At 41.2% G+C, this 24,695-nt stretch overlaps 1 long non-coding RNA gene across 1 annotated transcript; it reads left to right on the top strand.

Moving 5' to 3' along the window:
- LOC122466213 lies at positions 1-24,491 on the top strand. Its single transcript, XR_006291566.1, has 4 exons — positions 1-171; positions 1,674-1,765; positions 9,007-9,078; positions 9,490-24,491. It is a non-coding gene; the product is annotated as an uncharacterized LOC122466213 (long non-coding RNA).
- Positions 24,492-24,695: the final 204 nt, after the last annotated feature.

The following is a 24,695-nucleotide window of genomic DNA, read 5'->3' as shown; positions in this document are numbered from 1 at the left end:
CTGGGGCGTGTCAGGGAAGGGTGATTGGCAGGCGAGGAGGGGGAGCAAAGGAGAGCTCATAGGATCTGATATGTCCGCCATCTTGAAGTGTCGGTGATGGTGGCGAGCGCCCGTTTTCCCGTCTGAGCCGAGGCAGACCGGGACCCGTGACGGGGAGACGCGCTCGCCGAGGTAGGGAGGTGCGAGGGGCCACGGCCTGAGTCAACTACCGCTGGGGGTTATTCCCCCTTCCTGACGCTCTGCCCCAATGCGCGGGCCCGGTGAGCGCTCTCCTCTCCCCCGCCCTGCGCAGGGGGCGGGGGGCGCGTCTTCCTGTTCCCCGGAGTCTGCAGGCTGGTCTTCGAGGCCTCCTCCTGCGATTGGGGGCCGCTCCCCGCCCCTCTCCCCGGTTTGCGCCTGAGTTGGCGGGGGCAGGGGGGCGGCCTTGTTTGCTCGCTCCCTGCCCCTAGCAGCGGCCTGGCTGAGTTGTTTTGCTTCCTGGGGAGCAGGGCTGTGTCGACCCCCCATCTCCAAGTCCCAGGTCATCCCTTGCCCCCCTCTCCCCGTCAGCGAGTGTGGGGTGGGGGCTTCCCAGGGTTCCTTTCCCTCTGGGTCCCTCATACGTCCCGCTGGAGGGGCACTGACTGTGTCCCCATATGGCGGCATGTGCGACCCCCCTCCCCACCTGCTTTCCAGCGATACTCAGCAGGACGTACTGAATCACTAGGGACCCGGTGTTACTTTTACCGCCTGTTGCCTCTGTTAAAGGGATCCAGCTGTGTTCTCTCAGCTTGTCTTCTCACTACAGCTCTTCTCTCACATTACTAGTTAGAACTGGGCGTGTTAGTTTGAATTGGGGTCTTTCTGCGAACACCTGAACAACTTTTGAGCTTTGTCTCGAGGAAGGTGTGGGATGGTCTGTCTACACAGCGTAGCCATCTCCCTGGGTCTGTCTGTCCCAAGCCTGCAGACGCATGTGTTTCCTCGCTGAGTTGCACAGGTCAGGTGTGGATTTCATCTCTGGGGGTCAGGGATGGCTAGATGTACAAGATAGATGTTGAAGTTGGGTATGAGGAGGTGTTACTCTGTTCCACTTAATGTAAATTATAATTATCTTATGTTGTTTGGGGTGTCACATAGGATTTTAATATCTGTTTTCGTTAGTACAAGTGGCAAGACTTTATTATTCAACTAGCAGAGTCCCTGAGTAATAACTGTTTCTCAATGGGCCCGTAAGCATTCTTTTAAACCTCTCGAATAAGAAACACTGATTTTGTATTGTCTTGGTTCTTAGTAATTGTTGGGAAACTAGATGAATTTTCAAAGGGATGCTGTCAAGTTAAAGCGTTCTTTCTAAAAGCATCCAGCAAAAGCAGCACCACTACCAGGAAACTTATACTCCTTAAATTGAAACTTGGTTTCCTCTTTGCTGTTATGCTCCTCAGTTTGGACAATGAAAACAGACTAGTTATTGCTCTTGTTCACACTCAGTTTTGCTCTTTGTGTTCTAAATTAGTGCCTTAGTGGTTCATGTGCTCATTCTTAAAACCATGACAACATTTTGGCTAGTTCTAACTTTAAAAAAAAAAAAAAAACCCTCAAAAAACCTTGGGTTTTTTGTTCTTTTACAAAAAGTGAATTTTAGGCTGTACTGAACATGACAGTTTCCCTTTTACTTCTGATCTTTTCTTTAGTGCCTCAGAGTGCTTTCTAAGTAGAAAAGTGAATTGAAGCTCTAAGACTGTCCCATGATGTGCCTGGAGATCAGTATAGATGGGTATAAAATGTAAGAGCTAAACATTTTCAAAATACTTGATTCTTTGGTATTATGTTGGAACTGTTTGGGATGTGTAACCAGTGAAAGCTGTTATAGAACACTTAGCTCTCTTCTGAGTAGATGTTAACTGAGTAGAGGAAACATGCCTCTACTCTTGTAACTTACTAGTTACAGAAAAGTTTCTGGATGCTGTTAGCTTAAAAATCAGAGGTTAAAACCTTTAACCATGTTACTAATGTGTTGAATCTTGAATGGAAGGAATTCTGATTATTCTTTACTATTTATGCTCTTTATTTACTTGTATTTTTATCAATGAAAAATTAGTTTCACTTTCAAATTCTCTGTGTTTGAATTGCAAACACTGTATGAGTGCCTGTTTCTACTGGAATGTTAAAGCTTGGGAAAGCTCTCTAGCTTTCTTTCCTAAAGGTATCAATTGGTTTTATTTTTCATAAAACATACTTTATAATGTCTGTGTATGCATGATCATTGGCTGTACATAATTTATTTTCTACCAAATAAGATTTGGATTAGAGCTGCAGTTTTAAAACTGAAGGGAATCTTAAAATTGTTCATTGATGTCTAATTCTTTACTTGTAAGTACCAGATCCTTCAATACATAGTGCCCAGAATAACTTTACTGGGGCTCTTCTCAGGCACAGTAGGCCATCTGCATGTTACGCATTTTAGGATTGGGGTATAAATCACAAAAGTGTCTTTAGAAATTCAAGGAAAAAATAAGGAATCTCTTTATACCAGTGATTTCTTTCCTGAATCTGTAAGGCTCCTTAACTTGTATGTTGGTTTTGTGCCAAAAAAAAAAAACAAACAAACAAAAAAAAACCCCAATAATTTGTGTATGAAATAACAGGGTGGATTTGATTTAAATCACTAGTCAGGAAGAGTTGATTTAATCATAGATTTCTACATAAAAGTGCATTCTTGTTGGTTGTTTATAACCTTAATACATATTCTTCACAACTCAGAGGTAGATGTAGGTTTCATTTGTAGAAGCTACACACTATACATTTTAAATGTGATTTATTTTGTAAACTTTTCAGATTAGTTTTACAGCTATATCAGAAAATGAATGATTGTTTGGTTATTTCATTTACCAAAGGTAAATGAATCAGATATTTATGAAGACCTTGGAAAGTGTGCTATCTCCAATGCAACAGGTTTGTCATTAATATTTGGAGGATTTTCTTGCCATGCTGTATTAGGAAGAGAACATCACCAGACAGACATTCAAATTGTTTTATTTAACTAAAACAACAGCGTTATGTATTCTGGATTTTTTTCTTCAACAGCAAACATATAATATTTTAACAAAACAAGCATATGAATTTTTGAATTTAGTTAACCATTCAAGTTTTTTTAAATCAAGTTTGTTTTTGTTAAAATTGTTTTTAACTGACATAGTTAAATGAAAATTTAAAAAAAAAAACCACCCAGAATTAAATCTTCTATGTCAGCCAGGTCAACATGAGAAACTTAAAATATTGGCTTCTGCAGCTAACTCAGTCGTCTTCATCTTCATTTTCCTATTCATAATCTGGAAAAAAAAACAAGCTTTTCTGCTTTTTCAGATCCCAAATGATTTCTCAGTTTGGAATGAATTAGTGCAAAGGAAGAAAATATTCTTTCTACACCTGCAGAAGAAGCTACTGCTGTTTAAAAGTGAGATTTTACTTCAACAGTCTCTGAATCCAGGTGCTTAAGTGACTTCCACCAGTTCACTGGTGTGACTTTCTTTAAAACATAATCAGCAAACACATTTCTTGAATAGTTCTTATTCCCAAACTGGGTCTGTCTTATGGCCAGCTGCCATTATAGGTTGTCCCTTCTAGTGAGAAAATGGTCTGGTAGATCTCAAATCAATGAAGGCTACCCTCAGAAAGACCTCAAGAATATGCTGCTCAAACAGTTTCACTTTTGTTTCTACTGCCTGTCCCTCCCTTCTCACATTTATCTCCAGACTACTTCTCCTTGTCCAGATCTATGCTGCCCCCAACTATCTTCTGTTCATTGAACTTCTTGAAACTTTGCACTTTTAGAGAGAGGTAAGGGATTGACTCTGTGTACACACATTTGCAGAGGGACAATAGGGTTGATTGAGATATGTTTCTCACCTCTCTCTCTCTCCATTTATTAACTTTTTTGCTGTTAACAAGCATGTTACCTCTGGAAATACAAATCCACAGTTTGAGATCTGCAAAACTAAGCATCTCTGATGGTATCTTTTACACTGAGCAATGAGTCTGATTGGATAGATAGAAAGATTAACCTAAATAATCTATACGGAAGCCCCTGGAACTCCATAAGATTGGTTCCCTAATCCATGAATTATTGGAACTCATTTACAAAACTTTTCTTAAACATTACATGAATATATTGTCTCATGCTATAGAATTATAATGTATAATCCCTATTCCATGATGAGATATCTTTGAGCTATAATGTATCTTAATTAAAGCTATCTTTAGATAGGGTTTTTTCCTCAAAACGCATTTTATCAAAAATATCTGATTTTTAAATCAAAACAGATTTAAAAAAAAAAATCATTGATTTTTATCCACCCTGTGAAATAATGACTCTTGTGCTATCAGGGTAGTTAAGGTCATTTTTGTCTGTAACACTACAGTGAAATTTTATTTCAGCTAAAAATGACATTGTAGAGTTTAGGTTACAGAGATCCTTAAACTACAGGAAAACACCCAGTTAAGCTAAAACATGTGAGATCAGGAATTTGGTGAAAGAGCTTTTTAGTCTCAAATGCTAATGTATTTAGGAAGACTTGTTAGAACTGATCATGCATAGTGTATTGTAGTTTATATGCAAAAGTTAGGTTTACACATAAATTAAGGCTAGCACATGTTATACTATAATTTAGGCTATCCTTCATAAATTCAGTGCAAGACAAATTGAACACTTGGCAGATCTGAAGTGTAACTAGACATGTTAATCTTTTTTTTTTTTCTAATTTCACTCAAACAACATCTCAAAACACTGAAACCTGAGCAACTGAAAGAAGGGATTGTCCCTGTAGTCTAACCATTTAAAATGCTTTTGGTTTAACACTTCTGACTTTAATGACCAATGAGTGCTTTGGCAAGATGACTTCTTTGTTAAAGGTTCAACATCTTTGCCTCTTCAGTTGAGAGCTCACAATATACAATGAGTAACTGGCTCAAACTCAACCTATAAAACATTGAAATGTTAATCATAAGTGGGAAATGCTTTGAAGAAGTACCTGGGTCACTCTTTCCCGAATTGAATCTGTCCTCTTTCCTCGAAGTGGTGAGAAGTGTTCGGGCCCTGTTTAACTCTGCAGTTAACCTAGAGTACTGGGTAGCATCAGTACTGAAAAATGTCATCTTCTAACTCCATCTTTCCAGGAAACTTTACCATTCTTCCCAGATGAGGATTGGGCCATATGCAGATTGAATCCACTCTGTATCTGGAAGGGAAGGTGGAGGCAATAGAAGCAGCAGTATGCAGGAGCCCATCGCTTTAATTGGATGGGCTTCCTTAATGCATCCCCTGTGACCTGTTTCCTTCACTTGCTACTAGCCTGCTTCTGATCTTTAAGGCCATCAGTAAGTCAGGATCTAGGTCCATCAGTAGTTCTACCTTCATCTGCAATTCTCTTCTCTTCCCCCCCCCCCCCCCCCCATTAGTGTGCTCCTCTGGAACAATGTGATTTGCAAAACTTAGGATAAAGTGTATGAAAGCCGGAGGTAAATTGTTCTTGAATGTTAGGCTGTGGAATGAGCTTTCAGCGGAGGCCAGACTTATCTAGTTAGACCACCGTAAGGGCATGATGGAAAGCTTTGTCAGAAGGGATGGTTTTGCCACAATAGCAAGATTGGTAGGGGAATGGAACAAAGGAAACCGCACTTTTATCCCAAACAGAGCCTCCTTTAGCAAAGGATGGAGAAAACCGAAGACTCTTAAAATCACTCATTAATCTTGCTTGGTATTCCTGTTATTTCTAATGTGAGAGAACCTTTCAGACCTCTCTACATCAAAAAGAACCTTAAAGTATACAAGCACAATTTTCCTAACCAGTCAGCCTCCCTGTCCCTCTTTTTAAATTGCCTTCCCATCTGTTCCTCAATCTTTCCCATGCCTCTTTCTTTTGAATACAAAAACGTATGCAGTGAGTGCTGTCTAAATTGTGCTGTTGCACACTAGCGATGCCAGAGAGAGGTTTACTCAATGGAAGGGAGTTACAGTAAAAGCTGTTATCTGACACTTAACCAACCGGAAAGCTCTATAAACCGGTATTTCTGATCTTCAATAGGGTTGCCAGATGTCCAGTTTTTGACTGGAATGCCTGGTCAAAAAGGGACCCTGGTGGCTCCGGTCAGCACTGCTGACCAGGCCGTTAAAAGTCTGGTTGGCATGGGACTGGCAGGCTCCCTACCTGGCTCCGTGTGGCTCCCCAAAAGTGGTGAAATGTCCCTGCTGCTCCTCAGCAGAGGAACGGCCATGGGGCTCCATGCGCTGCCCCTGCCCCAAACGCTGGCTCTGCAACTAACATTGGCCAGGAACTGTGGCCAATGGGAGCTGTGGGCGGAGACAGCGCATAGAGATGCCTGGCAGCGCTTCTGCCTAGGAGTAGCAGGGATATGTCACTGTTTATGGGGAGCCACACGAGGTGAGCGCCCCCTGGATCTAGCACCCCAAACCCTGCCTGTCCCAGAGTCTCCTACTGCACCCAAACTTCCTCCCAGAGCCCAGGCACCACACCTCTTCCTGCGTCACAGCCCCAAGTCCCCTCCTGCACCCAAACTACCTCTCTTTAAGTTAACCATAATTTTTGACTTACCGCCACCATCCATTTCCCCCAATATATTGGATAACAAAGCTTTTACTGTACTTGGGAATATGAGGTTGAAAAAGACCGAGAGATGGAACTGGACAGAACTAAGGAGGTGCAGTGCAATCTGTTGGCAAAATGGCAGTGCTATTTTGAGGTATCAAAATGCAGACCGGTCAGTACCAAGGAGACTGAAATTCTTCATCTCAGTGCAGTTCAGCACTAGAAAACTATTGTTAAACAGTTATTAAGGAGAGAGAGAGAATCCTCATTGATTAAATTATAATTTCTCTAGACCTTTAGAGTTTAAAAATGCAAATTCGCAAAATGACCATAAAGGAGTATATGGTCATAATCTACGGAAACTTGAAGTGTGTTAGCACTAAAGAATGAGAAGACTTATTAAGAGGACCAAGGGGGAATATAACAGACTGAGATGGAATTGAGTAATGAAAATATATCCTAATGGGAGGAAGAATTTGCTAATAGGGATTAGTCTCCAAAGAAAGGATTGGAAATGCTGTTGCTTGAGTCACTTAAAAATTAGACTTGGCAAAGCTCTTGAACATTATCTAAAACAATCCTTTATTAGCAGGAAGATGCAATAGGTGACCTAATGATCTTTCATTTGTCATTATTCTGATTTTATGGACAGCGGTACTCTGTATGACCACAGTGCAGTGATGTTTATTGTGACTGCTGTAAGTTTCTTTTGTTGTGATCAAGAACATTCTGAAATCTTTTTTGAAGAGCAAGCAATTGAGTTTGGGGTAGTAAAAGTGATGATAGTAAGAACCAGTTAGCTGGCTGTCTGTGGAAAAACGTATTGGGGTGAAGGACTGGACTTCTGTAACACTCTCCCAGTTTGTTTAATAAAGGTAAGTATCCTGAGGCGGTCTCGTCGAACCTGGCTGTCTAGTCTCATATCAGAATATAGCAATTTGTGTGCTGTTCGGCTTCAGAACCTTTAACTTTTCCTACGTTTGTTCTTTTTGAGTTACTAACTCTGTATATTCAGAGGAGTCTCTAGATCTATCCTTCCCCCGTTTTTGTAGGGTACTAATACAGTATCCAGTCTCTGGCCTTCACATACTGCTTTTTCAGCCATACGTAAAACATCCATGAGGTAACAAAACTCCGGAGCTATGAAGGAGTAAGATTCCTTTGCATTCAATTGAATTTCCTGCAGACAGTTTGGAGTAAATGTTCATTATTCCTAAGAAGTTTAAATATACAGATGGATACTTTGCAACTTATGAATTAGTACTAGATCTGCTCTTCCATTTTTGAACACCTTGGAACTGACCTGGAGCTTTTAAAGTTTTGTTAGTCCTTATGAAATTTGATTGTGTTGCAATGTAAATATCTTCAAAATGAAGGGCCTGTTTTTTTGCTTTAAATATATTAGGTGAGTAGATTTTTAAAGCAAAAATTTAAATCTTTTTTCATTTGTGGCTTAATCATCAACCAGGAAACATAGATTTAAATTTATTTTAATCTCATTTTGCAGTAGGACTTTAGTTATTTTCCTTGATTGGTAACCATTAAAACTTGTTGATTTGCATCTAAATAAAGCCTTTACTGTTAACTTGGTACTTTGTTAACCAGGAGGATACACTATACACATTTATTTAAGCAATTCTATATAGCTCAACATACATTTATTCAGATTCTTAATCTTCACATTGTTAACACATGGTGAAATACACACTTCTTATTTGCTGCATTTTTAACTTGTCAAGCTGCATTTGGATGGAAACTGGAATTCAATTGAAAATGCCCAAACAGCATGTTAAGTTTTAGTTAAATAAAACTACCTTAATTTTACATATTCTTATGTATCCAGCATATTTAACTGACTTATTTAATAAAAGTATTATCTGTAGTTAGTGCATTGAACTGATTATTTCTAGTAACTGTGCCCTTCAAGATTTTAGAATTAGACCTTGTCCTCTGTCACCATTTTTTATTCATAGATTGGAAGATGAAAGTGTTCCTGCATTTTCAACTTCTAGTTGGTTTCTCAACTTAGAATGAACTAGTCACTGAACTGAATTAGTTGAATAAACAAATGAAGAATATATTCTCTCTGTACCTGCAGAAGATGTTACTGCTGTGAAAAGTTAGATTAGCACTTCAACAAACTCTGGTTCCAAGTGCTTAGTCAATGACTTCCATTGGTTCAATGGCTTGGCTTTCTTTACTATTTAAGCAGTAAACATGTACTGTTTTAATAATTTTAATTTTTAATTTAATTTTAATAGGTTATAGTAATCTTATGCCTTAATATAGATTGTAGTAATTTCATATTTAGGTTGATTTAAATTAAATGTTCTTAAAAATAATTTTTTTTATCCACCCTGAAATAAGTATGTTGCACACACTTTTTTTAAATCTTATAGCAATACCTCTCTCCCACCTACAGAAAAATGAGTCACATTGCTCCCTATGACTCTACATAAGGGGGGGGAGGAAATACAGCACCTTCCAATCCCAAGTAAGTAATGAATGTTACACATCTGAAAATACTGTGCCCTAGTTAATCTTGAGTCACTGTACTGGTATCAGTTGTACTAGTACAGGACAATTATGTAAAAATAGCACAACTTCCTCATGCGTGTTGTCCCAGTATAAAAGTTCTTATACCACTATAGTTTTCCCATAAGGGAAGAGGAATAAGCTATACCAGTATCAAAGCATCTTTATAGTGGTATAACCTGGTCCACCCTGGGGGCTGTACTGATACAACTCTTTTAATTAGGGGGGTGCTTTTTTTAACCAAAATATTTATACCGGTACCAAAACTGTACCTGACAAGGCCTTAGTTAAATGGCTGCATTGCAGTTTTAAATCTTATAGTCTAAGAAGGATCTCTTTAATATTCTTATGTACTTCTTGGCTTTATTAGGTCTCTCACTGCTGTACTTCTTTAAAATTTAATTGTCCAGTTAACTTGGAATCTTTAATGTCTTGTATTAATGGCTTGACAAACTTATTGGATATCTACACACATTCAGAAGCAAATGCCTCAGGAAAATGGTAAGTATTTAATGGAAAGAGTATATAACAAATGCCAAGATTCGTCAATGTTCAACTCCTTATCTCCAAGGTTATCAGGAAACATGGACATATCTGGGACATGTTAAAATAGAGCCAGACCAACTTCTATGACAGGCATCCCATTGGGTAGCTGTAAAAATATGTCAAAGAAGCTGACCAAAAGAATCCCTTCATTGACCAAAACTTAAAGGGAAAACTCTTGGGGCTTAACATTGAGGATGTGCAAAGAGCAGCCTAGGATAGATAGGCATGGCACAGACTTGTTTGTGCCCTAAGAAACACTAGATAGCTTGGGAAGGATTCAGATTAGATTACATTTCTAACCCAAGAGCAGAGACTAGATGCCTGCTGAATTCTGGGACGTCCATCTAGGTGAGAAGACCGCATGCCGCCTCCAGCTGCTAGAAGTGTCTGCAGGCATGCATGCACGTGTGCTGGGCTTTTCACTGTGGTGCTATGCCTGTACTCTACAGAGGAGCGCCTGTCTTTCAGGTTACTTTAGTTAGTGCATGTCTGAAATTGGAGTCCTGTCACTTTTTGCAAAGTGACAAATCTATTCTTTCCTTCTGCAGCTGCTTTTTTGTACCATCCTCTCTTGAAGTTCCTTCCTGGCTGCTGGGAGCAGAGCTCCCTTTACTTCCTGTAATCTTTCTCCAACAAATGACTTAATTATCAGTGTCTATCCCTGCTTCCTGTGGGCAGCAGAAATCCTACTAACTGATTCTAGATAGTCTCACTCTACAGTCAGCTTCATTCCTGCTGTCAGCCATAGCAAGAAGTAGCATTACCGTCCTTCACCATATGTAGAGTGTGGAGTGTTATGGGGACCTGGTTTTGGTTGGTGCCTTGGGGAGCTGCTGCATTAAATAAGAACTGTCTAGTAAGCTAACTACTGGTGGTCAAGATTTTCTGCTTCTGAGTAAAAGAAGGTGGTCAAGAAACTTGGCATGAGAACAGATGCAAATGCATATATTTCCTGAACCATGGTATAAAACTACTCTTTAAGCTGTACTTTTGCTTGGCTCAGCCTATACCATTTACTTAATTGTTTCCTTTGTAACTATTGTATTTCAAGGTGGGAAACAGAGGAACGGAAGAAGCAAAACCAAAATGTAGCTGAAGATTGAGGAGTACTATAAAGCTACTGCCTTTCTGGGAGAGCTGCATTAACTGGTTTGGCTCTACCATTTTAGTAGGATCATGGCAATAATAGTAATATTTAGCACTTAGGTTTTGTTCAGGGTCTCTCAAATGTCAACTAATTAAAACTTTACAGCTTCCCCTGCCATCTGGAGCCCTTCCTGTCTCCTTACATATGCTATTCTGAGAATCCTTTAAGTGAGGAAGGCAGTTTATCCCACACTGTAAAAGCTATATTGTTGCAAGTATAGTGCTCTGATTGTCCTTGCAGGAACAGGACACAATTCTAGAGTCTTTATTTATATACCTACATCTTCTTGTCTTGTAACATCAGTGCCATACAATCAGGGATAGAATTTGCAGTTTTACTCTGTCCATATAAACATTTGATAACTTTTATTTCTCAAAGGCTGTGGCAGGTGCAGTTGTGCTGCCACTTCAGACAGCTTGGTTCTGAGCTGCCTAATACTCTCTTAGAGAGCATAAATGCTTTTTTTTTTTCTTCTCCATTATACTCCAGACTGTAATAATCTCCTTTTGTAGTGACAAGTTTCAGTTCCTTGTTTTGAAGAGAAGGTGATTCCCCTCACTTCCTATTATTGGCTGGGAGAGAGTTAACATTTTACTAATCTACAAAGCAAATTGTAGTCTTCCCCATCTAAAGTTTTTCTTTATATTGTCTGCTGTAGATTATGCCAATGATTAGTGAAATGCAGTCATGCTTTAGGATAGAAAATGCCTTTGTTTACCACTACCAGGAATACTCAGAGGTAAAAATACTTCCTTCTCTTCCCTGCCCCACAGTTTGGGGGGTCATGATAGATAATCAACTGAACATGAGCTCCCAGTACTACACTGTGACCAGAAAGACTAATGTGATCCAAATCCGTAAATGGGGATCTCAAGTAGGAGTAGAGGTTATTTTACCTTTGTATTTGGCACTGGGCGACTGCTGCTGGAATACTTCATCCAGTTCTAATGTTCACAGTTCCAGAAGGATGTTGATTAATTGTAGGGGTTTAGAGAAGAGTCATGAAAATGATTAAAGGATTAGAGAACTTGTCTATAGTGATAGATGGAAGGAACTCAATTTACTTAGCTTAACAGAGACAAAGTTTAGGGGTGACTAAATCACAGTCTGTAAGTACTCACATGGGGAACAATCAGAGGAACTCGAGAGGTCATCTAGTCCGGTCCTCCGCACTCATGGCGGGCCTATTATCTAGACCATCCCTGAGAGGTATTTGTCTAACCTGCTCTTAAAGATCTCCAATGATGGAGATTCCACAACCTCCCTAGGCAATTTATTTCAGGGAGATTGTGGAATGTCCCCTCTTGGTCTTTTCTTCTCCAGACTAAACAAACCCAATTTTTTCAGTCTTCCCTCATAGGTCATGTTTTCTAGACCTTTAATCATTTTTGTTGCACTGCTCTGGACTTTCTCCAGTTTGTCCACATCTTTCCTGAAATGTGACCAGAACTGGACACCATAGTCTAGCTGAGGCTGTATCAGCATGGACTAGAACAGAAGAATTGCTGCTTGTGTCTTGTGAACCACTGATAACTCGTCTCTGGGAACAGTTTTCCAACCAGTTAGGCACCCGCCTTATAGGAGCTCCATCTAGGTTGTATTTCCCTAGTTTTGTTTATGAAGTTGAGACAGTATCAAAAGCCTTACTAAAGTCAAGATATACCACATCTACCACTTCCTCCCTATCCACAAAGCTTGTTATCCTGTCAAAGAAAGCTTTTAGATTGGTTTGACACATCCATGCTGACTCTTACTTATCACCTTGTTATATTCTAGGTGTTTTCGAATTGATTGCTTAATTATTTACTCCATTATTTTTCCAGATACTGAAGTTAAGCTGACTCATCTGTAATTCCCCAGGTTGTCCTTATTTCCCTTTTTATAGATTGGCACTATATTTTTTCCCTGTTCCTGTCCTTTGGAATGTCTCTGGTCTTCCATGACTTTTCAAAGATAATTGCTAATGGCTCAGATATCTTCTCAGTTGACTCCTTGAATATTCTAGAATGCATTTAATCAGGCCCTGGTGACTTGAAGCCATCTAACTTGTCTAAGTAATTTTTAACTCATTCTTTCCCTATTTTAGCCTCTGATCCTAATTCATTTTCACTGGCGTTCGCTGTGTTAGACGTTCAGTTGGCTACTAACCTTTCTGGTGAAAACTGAAACAAAGTCATTTAGCACTTCTACCATTTTTCACATTTTCTGTTCTCTCTTCACACCCCCCACCCCTCCCCCCCCCATTGAGTAAGAGGATCACCCTGGCCTTGGTCTTCCTCTTGCTCCTAATGTGTCTATGGAATGTTTTTTTTGTTACCCTTTCTCTGTAGCTAGTTTTGTATTGTTTTGTGCCTTGGCCTTTCTCATTTTGACTAGTTTGTTTATATTCATCCTTTGTAATTTGACCTAGTTTCTGCTTTTTGTAGGACTTTTTTTTGAGTTTCAAATCATTTAAGATCTTCTGGTTAAGTCAGGATGGCCTCTTGCCATACTTCTTATCTTTCCTATGAAGTGGGATAGTTTTCTCTTGTGCCCTTAATACTGTCTCTCTGAAAAACTGCCAACTCTTGAACTGTTTTTCCCCTTACATTGGCTTCCCATGGGATCTTACCTACAAACTTATATATGATGATTGGCTCTTCAGTCTAGCAGAGAAGAGTATAACACAGTGCAGTGGCTGGAAGTTGAAGTTAGACAAATTCACACTGGAAATAGGGTGTAAACTTTTAACAGTGAGAGTAATTAACCACTGGAGCAATTTACCAAGAGCTGAAGTGGATTCTCAATGACTGGCCTTTTTTTTTTTAAATGTCCTCTAATTCCAACAGGAAATTATTCCAGGGAAGTTCTGCATCCTGCTTTGTTCAGGAAGTCACACTAGATGATCACAACAGTCCCTTCTGGCCTTGGAGTCTATGAAGTCTTTTCAGGGAGAAATTTGCCACAGCTAGTTATGGGATCTGTACTATCAATGTCTGCATAACTTGAGCTTAAAAGCAAACAACTCCATAGTTTTCAGGGTTATAAAGATAATGTTCAAATATAAGCAATGTGGTCTTAGACTTGGGTCGCTTCAGACAGCTCCTGTGTTTTTGACAGCTCACGGTTTCACACCACTGCTTTAAAAAAAGCTAACAAGACTGATCAATTTTATTGCTGCTATTTAGAGCAGTTGACAAAAAGCAAAAATCAAGACTATGATCACTTTTGTGCTGCTGGTCTGGGAAAACTGAACAGCAGCAAAAGTGAGCATTTTACGGAGGCAAGTTGAACTCTATAGAGATTTGCCAGCATAGCTATCTTGGTCAGGATTGTGGAAGATCACACCACTAACTGATATAACAATGCCAATGAAATCCCCTGTGTAGACGCAGCTTAGACTGGCAAGAATCCTTTTGAGAGTAGAGCTTATAAGGTTTGTGGAGGTGGCTAACTATGCCAGCAAAAATTTCTTTCGCTGCAGCTGCATTAGGGGGCTTTGCTGGCATAGCTATACTGGCAAAGACTTGAGTATATGCTAGCCCTTGTTGATAAAAGAGCAAAAGTGCTGGGGGAATAGTAGAAGAGAGAAGAAAAGAGATACAAAGTTTCCTCTTCCTGCAGCTGTAGGAAGAGTTTCAAACCTTTAAGCCTAAGTCTGATACAAAAGAGTGAACTCCTGAACAAATTCTAAGAACAAACTTTTGGTAGAAATCCTAGTAACCTGCCCCATTGTTGGCAGCTTGTGACAGTGGAGCTCTGGGCCCATTCAGTAGACTCTGGCTATTGGCTCTTGCTGGGGCCAATCTCTGTTCTATTTATGGGTTTCTAGATGTCTGGTAAATTTCGTAAATAGGGCTTGTCTAAGCTACCATTTAAATCAATGTAACTTACGTCACTCAAGGGTGTGAAAATCCACTCCTCTGAGCAACGTGACTTAAAGCAGTGTCCATATGGCACTATTTCGGCGTGAGACACTCTCCCTCCAACATAGCTTCTGCCTCTCGTTTAAGTGTAGTAATTATGCCGATGGGAGAGTGCTGTCCTGTTAGCATAGTGCGTCTTCACCAGATGCACTACAGCGGTGCAGCTGTGCTGAAGTGGCATGATAGTGTAGACTTGCCCATAGTATATGGTTAACCCAGTCTCTAATGGCTCTAACTACAGTTAGTGGTTTGGCAACCTTACTAGATACCTATGAGCCATACATTTTTTAAAAGGAATGTAAATGGTGTGGTGGAAGAATACTTACTATTTCTCTAAACTTCTCAGGGGAATCAATTCTGTGAAGGCTACCAGTTTTGACTTCTGCTACTATCTGCCTAGAAAGCATTTGCTTTTTAAGACAGTTGACTCACAAGGCCCATCACTTGAAATTGATAAAACAAATCAGAGTTCTAAACAGGCTTCTCAAGATACAGCACAGGTTTTCCTTTAAAGCTGCAACCCTCTTCCAAATCCTGGACTAGTCAGATGGCTTGGTATCACACTTGTACTTCCAAGTGACTATTCCTCTGGCTTTTGGGATGGTAGTAATCTCATGTTGCTTCAGTAATGAACACGTGACCTAGGAGTAACACCTCCTGTTTCTGCAGGCCGTTCAGTCCTGTTTCCAATGACTGGAGAAAGCTGGCAACAAATAAGGTGGAAACAGGAGGAAAGACTGTAGAAGGGAAAACTTAGTGGGGAGGGGTATAAGATAGGGCTTTCTAACCCTTTCTTGATGAGGCCTGTGAGGAGGAGTAGGTCACTGGGACTAGTCAAGGTGAATCTTCCTGAGGCTTTTTGGAGGACATGATGGCCCTAATTTAAGAAGAGAAACTCCTAGGTTCTGTCTCGTGAATGGCTTATATTCACCTAGCCTATATGAAAATTGTTGCCCCAATGATTCCTTCAGAATGGTTTTCCTCTGGAAACTGTTTTTGTGTACATAGGGATGTAAGTGCATACTGTTTATAAGCAAGTGGAATTTTTTGTGAACCAAGGTGTAACTTCAGTATAAAGATATAGAATGTTTAAGCAATGACAGATCCATTTTACTGTAACATCCAAACTAAAATACTTCAGGATTTGTGAGCAAAATTCGCCATCTGTAGCAGGATGTTCAGCACATCTTACCATCTGTCGTGCTATAATCTTAAACTGTAGCACACAAACACTATTTGATAGAGGAACAGAAGAGAATGAGGATCCTTTTTAAATGAAACTACAAACAGGCCTTTTCAGGAGACCACTAATTTCACTTGTGGAATAATACTTTAGACTCTATTTTTTTGTATATTCATGGAACCTGTTTTCTCTTCTGGAGATGGTAGGCGTTATTTAATAACATGCTTATTTTGGATTGGGTCTCAAGTATAGCTTTGTGTGGGTTGTAATGTTCATATTGATTCAGACTGCTGTAAGAAGTCTCTTTATATCAGGTAGTCAGCAGATTATCAGACCTCCTGGGGGATGCTGTGCTGTCTTAAATATCCGTTAATTGCATATATAGATTTGTATCCCAAAAAGGGGTGTGTGCTTGACCTCAGAGATGTGATCAGACTGTTTCCACCTAGGGAAATGCTTTCTAATACCCTAACAGTACTGTCCCCCATCATTGTTCTGGATACCCCACGTACAGGCTTGTGAAACTGTACCTCTGATATTACAGAACTTTGGTAAAAGGTTTAATTACCCTCTCAGCAGGTATAAAATGGTGGTAGAAATCCTACTGGAGAAGTCTACAGACTTGTTTAGATTCCAGTGTTGTCAGTGCTGTACGCATTACTGTGGCTTCCCGCGCTCTTCACAATCTTTGTGAAGCCAAAGATGTGCCATTTCCCTCTGAATGGACCTGTGACAGTGATAGACTGTTGAACCAGTACACTAAGCTGGAAGGTGCACCTACCACAGCTAGAGCTGGATGTACCTGGGCAACAAAAGTCAGGGATGCTTTGTGCTCCCACAGTATGGACTTGCATAGGCCAATAGAAGAACAGTACCTTTATGAATGTGCTTGTGGTAGGAAGGGGTTGACTGCCGTATAATGTACTTATGGATGACCTGACTTATCAAATGGGGGAGGGAGTTGAATCACAGTATAGATTGCTTTAAGGAATGTATGGATTGATGCAGCTAACTGTATTGAGAAAGTGTTTGCATACAAGTTTCCACTTGTCCCTGATCGTGTGTTTACCTTCATTTGAAATACACTTTGTATGATGTGATGTAGTGGTAAAGCTTTTTATTTTAAAAAGGTTTTATAACCAACAAACACTTTAACCGGTTGCCAGGCAGGCCAGCTGCCATTACCACACCAAAACATCAGTAACAAACAACTTTTTTTTTTAAAAAAAGAACAAAGTGCACGAATAAACACATGGTTTCACTGTTTGAACAAGACAGAAGCCACCTACTGTTGCATGTCCCTGGCCATTCTCCCTTTCTTCTTTTCCTTTGCTGTGCACTTGGCACCAGGGGTTGGGGGGTAGAGATGCCCACAGGGGAGGGGGGTCGGTATGGAGGACTGCAAGGGGCACAATTGCCTTGCCCAGCTGCTGATGGGGCCTGATTGCAGGGGTCATTCATCTATGGAGTTGTCCAAGCTGTTCCTGGGCTGCAGCAGAGGGTACTGCGGTAGGGACTTAGGCCATGGTGCAAGTACAGCAGGAACCAGTACTCTTGCAGCCATTAATGATAGCAGCCGCTCAGACAGCTTTCTTCTGAGATTTGTCATCCTCCTGTAATTGCTGTAACTGTTCTAGGAACTGTGAAGCAAAGGTCTGCTCTCATGCTGAAATCCTATCCTCAAGCTGTGCAGCCTTTCTGCTTGCCTTTCGCCATGCCTGTCCTCTAGCCATAAGTCCCTCTGTCTTTGGTATTGGAGCTGCTTGTTAGCCCTTTCCAGTACTTCAACCGTAAGTTCATCACAAATGCTCCTCTAGGAATGGTCTGTGAAGGTATGTTGACCCAGGCTTCTGCCACACTGCGGGCATGCTGTGGAGTTACTTGTGGCACCTTAGAGACTAACCAATTTATTTGAGCATGAGCTTTCGTGAGCTACAGCTCACTTCATCGGATGCATACTGTGGAAACTGCAGAAGACATTATATACACAGGGACCATGAAACAATACCTCCTCCCATCCCACTCTCCTGCTGGTAATAGCTTGTCTAAAGTGATCATCAAGTTGGGCCATTTCCAGCACAAATCCAGGTTTTCTCACCCCCCCCCCCCCCCCCCAAACTCACTCTCCTGCTGGTAATAGCTTATCCAAAGTGACCACTCTCCTTACAATGTGTATGAAAATCAAGGTGGGCCATTCCATGCTCAAATAAATTGGTTAGTCTCTAAGGTGCCACAAGTACTCCTTTTGTTTTTGCGAATACAGACTAACACGGCTGTTACTCTGAAACCTGTGGAGTTACTGTAACTTGTAGAGGTCAAGGGGCTGGAATAGGACAAGACAGAAGGTCATTGTCTCAAATAGCTCAGTGCAGGAGCACAGAAAAAATACTTGTGGAATTTCAAGAGCACTAAATGTTACTTTCTAAAACCGGATTTCAGAATATTGTGAGAGGGATGTTTCAGACCACAGACGCTCCCTGAACACAGTCAGGTTAGTTGCAGCAAAAAATGGCAAGTTAAAAATCACAGCTGCTTTTTTTCCCTACATGCTACAAAAGGCTTCTCTAGCATTTCAGGCATTCCTCATTTTGGAGGACGTAAGTTCTTGTGGTTGGCAAAGAAGTTATTCCAAGCTGCTGGTGGGAAAACAGCAGTGCATGCCACAAAGTATTCAAATGTATAGAGAGTGAACCGCACATCTGTGTGTGGAGTAGGGTGGCTAGTTACTGAGGTGGCCCTGGAAAATATGCTTTTTCCCAGAATTGTGGCTACCTCTCTGGAGTTCCTGTTACAGGAAAAGCTTGAAGCTATTAGCCTACAGGACTGGGTTAGAATTTGAGGCAATCAACTGGATGCTGTGTGAGTCCATATGGCTTAGCCTGTTGCGTGCAAACACTGTCTGCTGTGCTGTCATCCTGCTTAGCCCCCCTCCTCAGCATGTAGCTGGACAAAATTCAAACCTCCAGTTGTATTTGGGAGAAATTTAATGACCTATGGACTAGATTTGTAAAGAGAACCCATTTCTACACCTCCACCCAGAGTTCACTGTTTTCAGATGGCTCATTGCACAGTTGAGTGATTACAATGTAAGGTTGCTGTTAAAATGTCCTAGTAAAAATGTGCCTTCCTTGTGAAAATTCACTTTTTGAGGAGTGTGGTTTTTTTGTTTACATTTCCCAGTTGCCATTTTGAATTCCGCAGGGCGAGAAGGGACAGTGGCGGAGGGATGCCACAGTGCTGGCATGTAATCCACCATTAGTGGAGAAACACTGCTATCTGGGGCTTGTAATATCTTTTGCAATGGTTCATAGAAAGGAGATCCCTCACATTCCTGTATTAATAAACATTAAAATGGAGCCAAAAACTTACCAGGCTCCAGGCAGCTGCTGCCTGTTTCATTTTTGCTGCCAGTTCCACAGCCGTTCTTTCCTCAGGGTGTGGGGGGGAGGGGGGATCAAAAAGCTCTTCCAAGTACAGCTCCAGAATGTACTGCAGCTCCTACCACAAAATCTCCTTTGGGACCAGTGTCACAGAAGAGTCGCTTCACTAGTCTCAGCTGGTGACTGCTGCTGGTTCCCCACAGTTCCAATGCTAGATTCCAGGGGCACGAGGTCGCCATCCCGCCTGATTAGGTCATCGTGCACTGCTGTTGATGCTGTACTCAGTGCAGTGCCCAGCACTTGGTCAAACACATCATAAAACGGGTATAATGTCAGCAGGTTGTCCAAGGTGTGCTTCTGGTTCCTGGTTTTCCAGTATTCTGTCTTGAGCTGTTTAATCTGCGCTCTGCACTGGTCACTGATATGGTAAATTTCCAGTGTTGCTGGCTTCTTCGTTGCTTGCTGGTATGTGTGGTCATTAGTGGTACTCTCGCTAAAATCTATTATTTTTGCTTGCCTCGCATCCGAGATTAATCAATATCGGGCTGTGTTCCCATGACCACGAAGCAGCGTGCTTTGCAAAGGACTTTTCTGGTCAGTGTCCATTGCCGATTTAGAAGATTCTCCCAAAATGTGTTAGCAACTCGCTGGGCAGAATAAATGGAAGGGTTAAATACTGACTTGCTAAGCTGCTGTACTACAAAAAGGGGATTGCTTCTGTTTCCCGGGAGGGGAGAAGAGGACCAAGGAAGAGGGCCCATGCGATTATAGCATACTTCTGGTGGACTCCCAGGACCCAAGTTTGGGGAGGTCTGCATCTACCCTGCAGAGTGATAGGGCTTGAACCCTGGGTCTCTGCTTGACTCAGGCTTGAACCCTCTAACCTTGTGGAGTCCTAGGACCCTGGGTCTGAGTCAGAGATTTGTGTGTGGTTGGAAGGGGCATTTGTGCTCAAGCCTGAGCCTTATCCCGAGCCCAGGCTTACATTGCAACATAGATATACTCCTATAGGCTGCAACTCCAGCTGCTAACCTGAATTAAAAGCAGATTTGCTGTCTCTTCACTGTTTTAACTCATTAGCTAACCTGAATTAAGAACACACTTCCCCTCCATGTAGCCATACTCTGATAAGAACCACAAGATGACACATTTACCCATTTTGGGTAAGAGCACTACCATCTGAGAGGGTAAACTCAGATCAGAAAAGGGACAGGTATCTTCTCACAAACATGACAGCACCCTATATTTAAAACTTGTTTTCAAGGTGATATGCAAAGAATTTTTTTAAAATAGGCTTATCTGTTTAGTCTAAAGGTGACTTGTTAAAGTAATTTTTTGTTGTGTTACCTGGATCAGTCATTGAAGTTTAGGTGTTAATATCCCTCCCTTCTCCCCCGCTAAATCCTCTCATCTCTCCATTGCTTAGTTTTCACTCAGGTTTTACGGTGGTAGCATTTCACTGGCTCTCCGTCATAGTCTTTTGGGCCAGACAAGATCTGCATCTTTAATGTAAAATAAGTAGTTAGGTTTTCACAAAAAAAAAAAAATCCTTTCAGGCCACCTTCATACAAAAGGACATAGGCTAACTCCTTTTTCCTTTAAGGGCTATTCCTGAATAATGCCATGTGTAGACAAGCCTTAATAGACCTCAGTGTTTACTGAGTGTAAGTAAAGAAAAACTTGTATGAATTCAGGAAGACAAGCTCATTTTCTTCCCCTGCCCTCCCCTCCGAACCTTTGTGCACCCACAGCTCCCATGAACTGCAATTGCATTTGTGTTCAAGGGTAGGAAAGATGGTTCAGTGGATAGAGCACTGACCTGAGACTCAGATCTAGGTTTAATTCCTAGCTCAGCCACAGACCTGTTACATGAGTTCAATAGATTTGCTTAATGTACCCGGTCCCTCAGTGTTCCATTTCACAAATGGGGATAATTGAGCAATTTATGTAGCTAAATGCTTTTTACTTTCTTTGCTTTGAGCATGCATCTTTAGTGTAGCTCAGCATCATTGGAATGATGTTATAATCCAGTTTCACTAGCTTGTTACCATTGTGGAGTAAGTTAAAGATTAAAAAAACCTAGGAAATTAGTGCACAACTCTGTGGAAACAGGCAAGATTGCTACACATAATGTGACATACAACCACAAAAACTAGGGTATGAAAAATTAAACCACCTAATGGTACATGCCCTCCACAGGTATGTGCCATGCCGCTACTGCAGTCAAGACACTAATTGTCACTATAGGGATACCAGTCTTGCATATCTTTTATCATGCTACCCACTCCCCTCATAACAAATTACTGCACAAAACAGTAACACTTAATAGTGTTGGGAAGGAGTAGTTTGGTTAAGGTGTATGCAAGAAGGTGGGTTGAGAGGGCAGAGAAAGGTGGTGGCTTATGGTACGATGGGTGGGGTAGTAGGGTGTGTTCTGTTAAGTGTCTGCTTTTTTGGTTTTTGTCATACTGGGTATGTGTTTCTGTCTTACCCCTTTCACAACAGCTTATTGGGTATTAGTTAAAACAGGACTAAGAACTTGTCTGCAGGGGGGAATAGCTATTCTGTGCTAGCTCCCTATGCAGACACTCTTATCCTGCACTAAAGCCAATGCACTCCTGTAATGTAGACACGGACTATGCCAACAGAACAGGTTTTTTCCATCTGTGGGAGTAGTGGCTCCTTGGACAAAGTTAGCTATGTCAATGGAAGCATTCCTTTGTCAACATAGCTAAATCTGTGCTGGGGGTTATGTTGTCATAACTGTTAATCGCATGTAGTTTTTTTTTGCATCCCTCACTGATGTCACTGCGTTAACGTAATTTAAGCATAGACCTAACCTAAGGGTCTTCTGTGCGGTTTAGCTTAATCAAGGAGGACTGGTTAAATAACATTTAATTGCTTTAGGTAGGGAAGTGCTAAACAGGTTAAAATTTCAATAATGAATCCGATGTAGAACAGATGTGATGATGCTCAATAAGATGAAAATGACTGAACTAAATAATGGCCACCCTTGCTGGATTCAGAACTAAATAAAAACCCATCCGACGTAGCTGTCCAGTTATAACTCTTTCAGATGTATGTGTACATGGATATTTGTGTCCATATAAAAATCCCCACAGTAGAACAATACCACGCCGATGGCTCTGCCCATGGTTTCAGTAAGGTAATGTTGACATTTTAAATTTATATCTCTAATGGAAAGAAAAGAGATGACGGGGGAAGTAGAAATAGAGGTGTGCACAGAGCCCCTGTCAGGGTCAGGGAGGATGGGGGACCCTGTTTTGCGGGGAAAGGAACAAGAGGGACAATAGAGCCCCTGGTCTGTGGTGGAGGAATTGTGAGGAGTGCATAGTGCCCCTTGCATGGAGAGGATTGGGGGGGGGGTGTCTCTAAAATAAAGGGGGATGGGAGGGTGGCGCAAAGGACATTTGTGGGAAGGGTAATGGATAGGGCCCTACCAAATTCACAGCTGTGAAAAATGCACCATGAAATCTGGTCTTGTGTACTTTTATCCTATAATATGCAGATTTCACGGGAGACCAGCGTTTCTCAAACTGGGGGGACCCAAAAAAGGATTTTTTTTGGTGGGGGGGAGGGTCGCACAGTTATGGTAGGAGGTTGTGGTATTGCCACCCTTACTTCTGCGCTGCCTTCAGAGCTGGGTGGCCGGAGAGCGGTGGCAGCTGGCTTCCAGCTCTAAAGGCGGTGCCCCACCAGTAGCAGTGCAGCAATACCATGCCATGCCACCCTGACTTCTGCCCTGCTGCCTTCCCTTGGGTCAGGACCCCTACAGTTACAACACCCTGAAATTTCATTTTAAATATCTGAAATAATGAAATTTTCTATTTTTAAAATTCTATGACCCTGAAATTCACCAAAATGGACCATGAATTTGATAGGGCCCTATGAATAAAGCTTGCTGCTAGGTAAGTGGCAAGGAGATGCTGGATCTCCTTTTTGAGAGGCACTTCAGCATTGACTCATGTATTTCCAGCAATATAGAGTTGTGTATTTTAGCTTAGATATTAGACAATTCTTAGGGCTTATCTACACATGAAAGTTAACTCTGATTAGGGTAGGGTGTGCATTTAAAGTGAAGTAGCTGTTTCTGGTCGTCTCCATGCCTAGAGGCATTTAGTGTTCCCACAGAGGGCTTGTCTAAGCTTACGGTGGTGCAGCTGCAGTGCTTAGTGAAGATGCTACCTATGCCGATGGGAGAGCTTCTCCCATTGGCATAGGTACTCCACTTTCCTGTGAGGCAGTAGCTATGTCAACAGGAGAAGCCCTTCCCTCGACATAGCACTGTCTACATGAGGAGTTGGGTTGGTAATACTGCATTTCTGAAGGGTGTGAATTTTTCACACCCCATGAGCATCATAATTATACCATCATAAGTTGGTAGCATAGACCAAGCCTCACTTTTTTAAACTCTTGTTGGTTCCTTTAAAGTGACCTGAAAAGGAAAAGAACATTTAGCTTGTGCTGCCTTTGCTGCTTCATGGGGTATAAAAACCTGAATGGTGTTTGGATCCCTGTTTCTTTCTTATCTCTTGGATTTCTTGGATGAATCATTGACTGACCGGAAGCTCTCTCAGCTTTTAGGTGAATGGGCAGGGGTGTTTGAACCTTTTACAAAGAACTTTTCTCCCAACAAGTTGTCTATAACAATTTTGTTCAAGGCTGTCTGTCGGAATAAAAATCGCTTCTCTCAATCCTTGGTGCATTAAATATAACCAAACTCAAACGACTAGTTCTCTAATCACCTATAGTCTTCTAGGATAAAGAAGACTTGAATTTCTGATGTGAAATAAAGTAGAAAAACTTATTTTGGGGCTTTGTAAAACTTAATTTTTAAGCAATAAAGAGTACAACTCCAGTTCCTTTTTCGTTATCTTCAAAATAAGCTTTTTAGGTTTTCCACTTTCTCACTGCATTAGTTGGACCACTATCCATTTTGGATGAAATTTTTTTTTTGATAAAAGGGTATTTGTAAAAGTACCTAGTCTGATTTGAAGACATCTGAATTAATACACAACAATATGCACACTGCAGCTGTGCCTCCCTACCAGATTTCTGGCAAGGAGTGTGTGTTTTCAAAAGGGGGACACTTGGGTCAGATGGCACCTTATTATAAATCCTGTTTTAGAGAAAGTTTTTAGACTTAGCCATTAAGACTGTCTTTAAAAAACAAAACAAAACCCAAAAACCTCTGGATGCCATCTGACAAATATTTCTCTGCAGAGCTTGAAGCCCCAAAACTGCAGGCTTGTGCCTGTGCATGTGATCTGGAAAGTAGATGTACTATTAAAAGTACATCACTAGCCCTATGACCTGCTGAACACCCAACCTGTGGCTCCGGAGCCACGTGTGGCTTTTCAGAAGTTAATATGCGGCTCCTTGTATAGGTCCTGA

Source organism: Chelonia mydas, chromosome 6, assembly GCF_015237465.2.
Source record: "Chelonia mydas isolate rCheMyd1 chromosome 6, rCheMyd1.pri.v2, whole genome shotgun sequence".
Lineage (NCBI taxonomy): Eukaryota > Metazoa > Chordata > Testudines > Cheloniidae > Chelonia > Chelonia mydas.
Note: the sequence above shows the minus strand (reverse complement) of the source record. Positions and strands in the feature narration are given on the sequence as shown.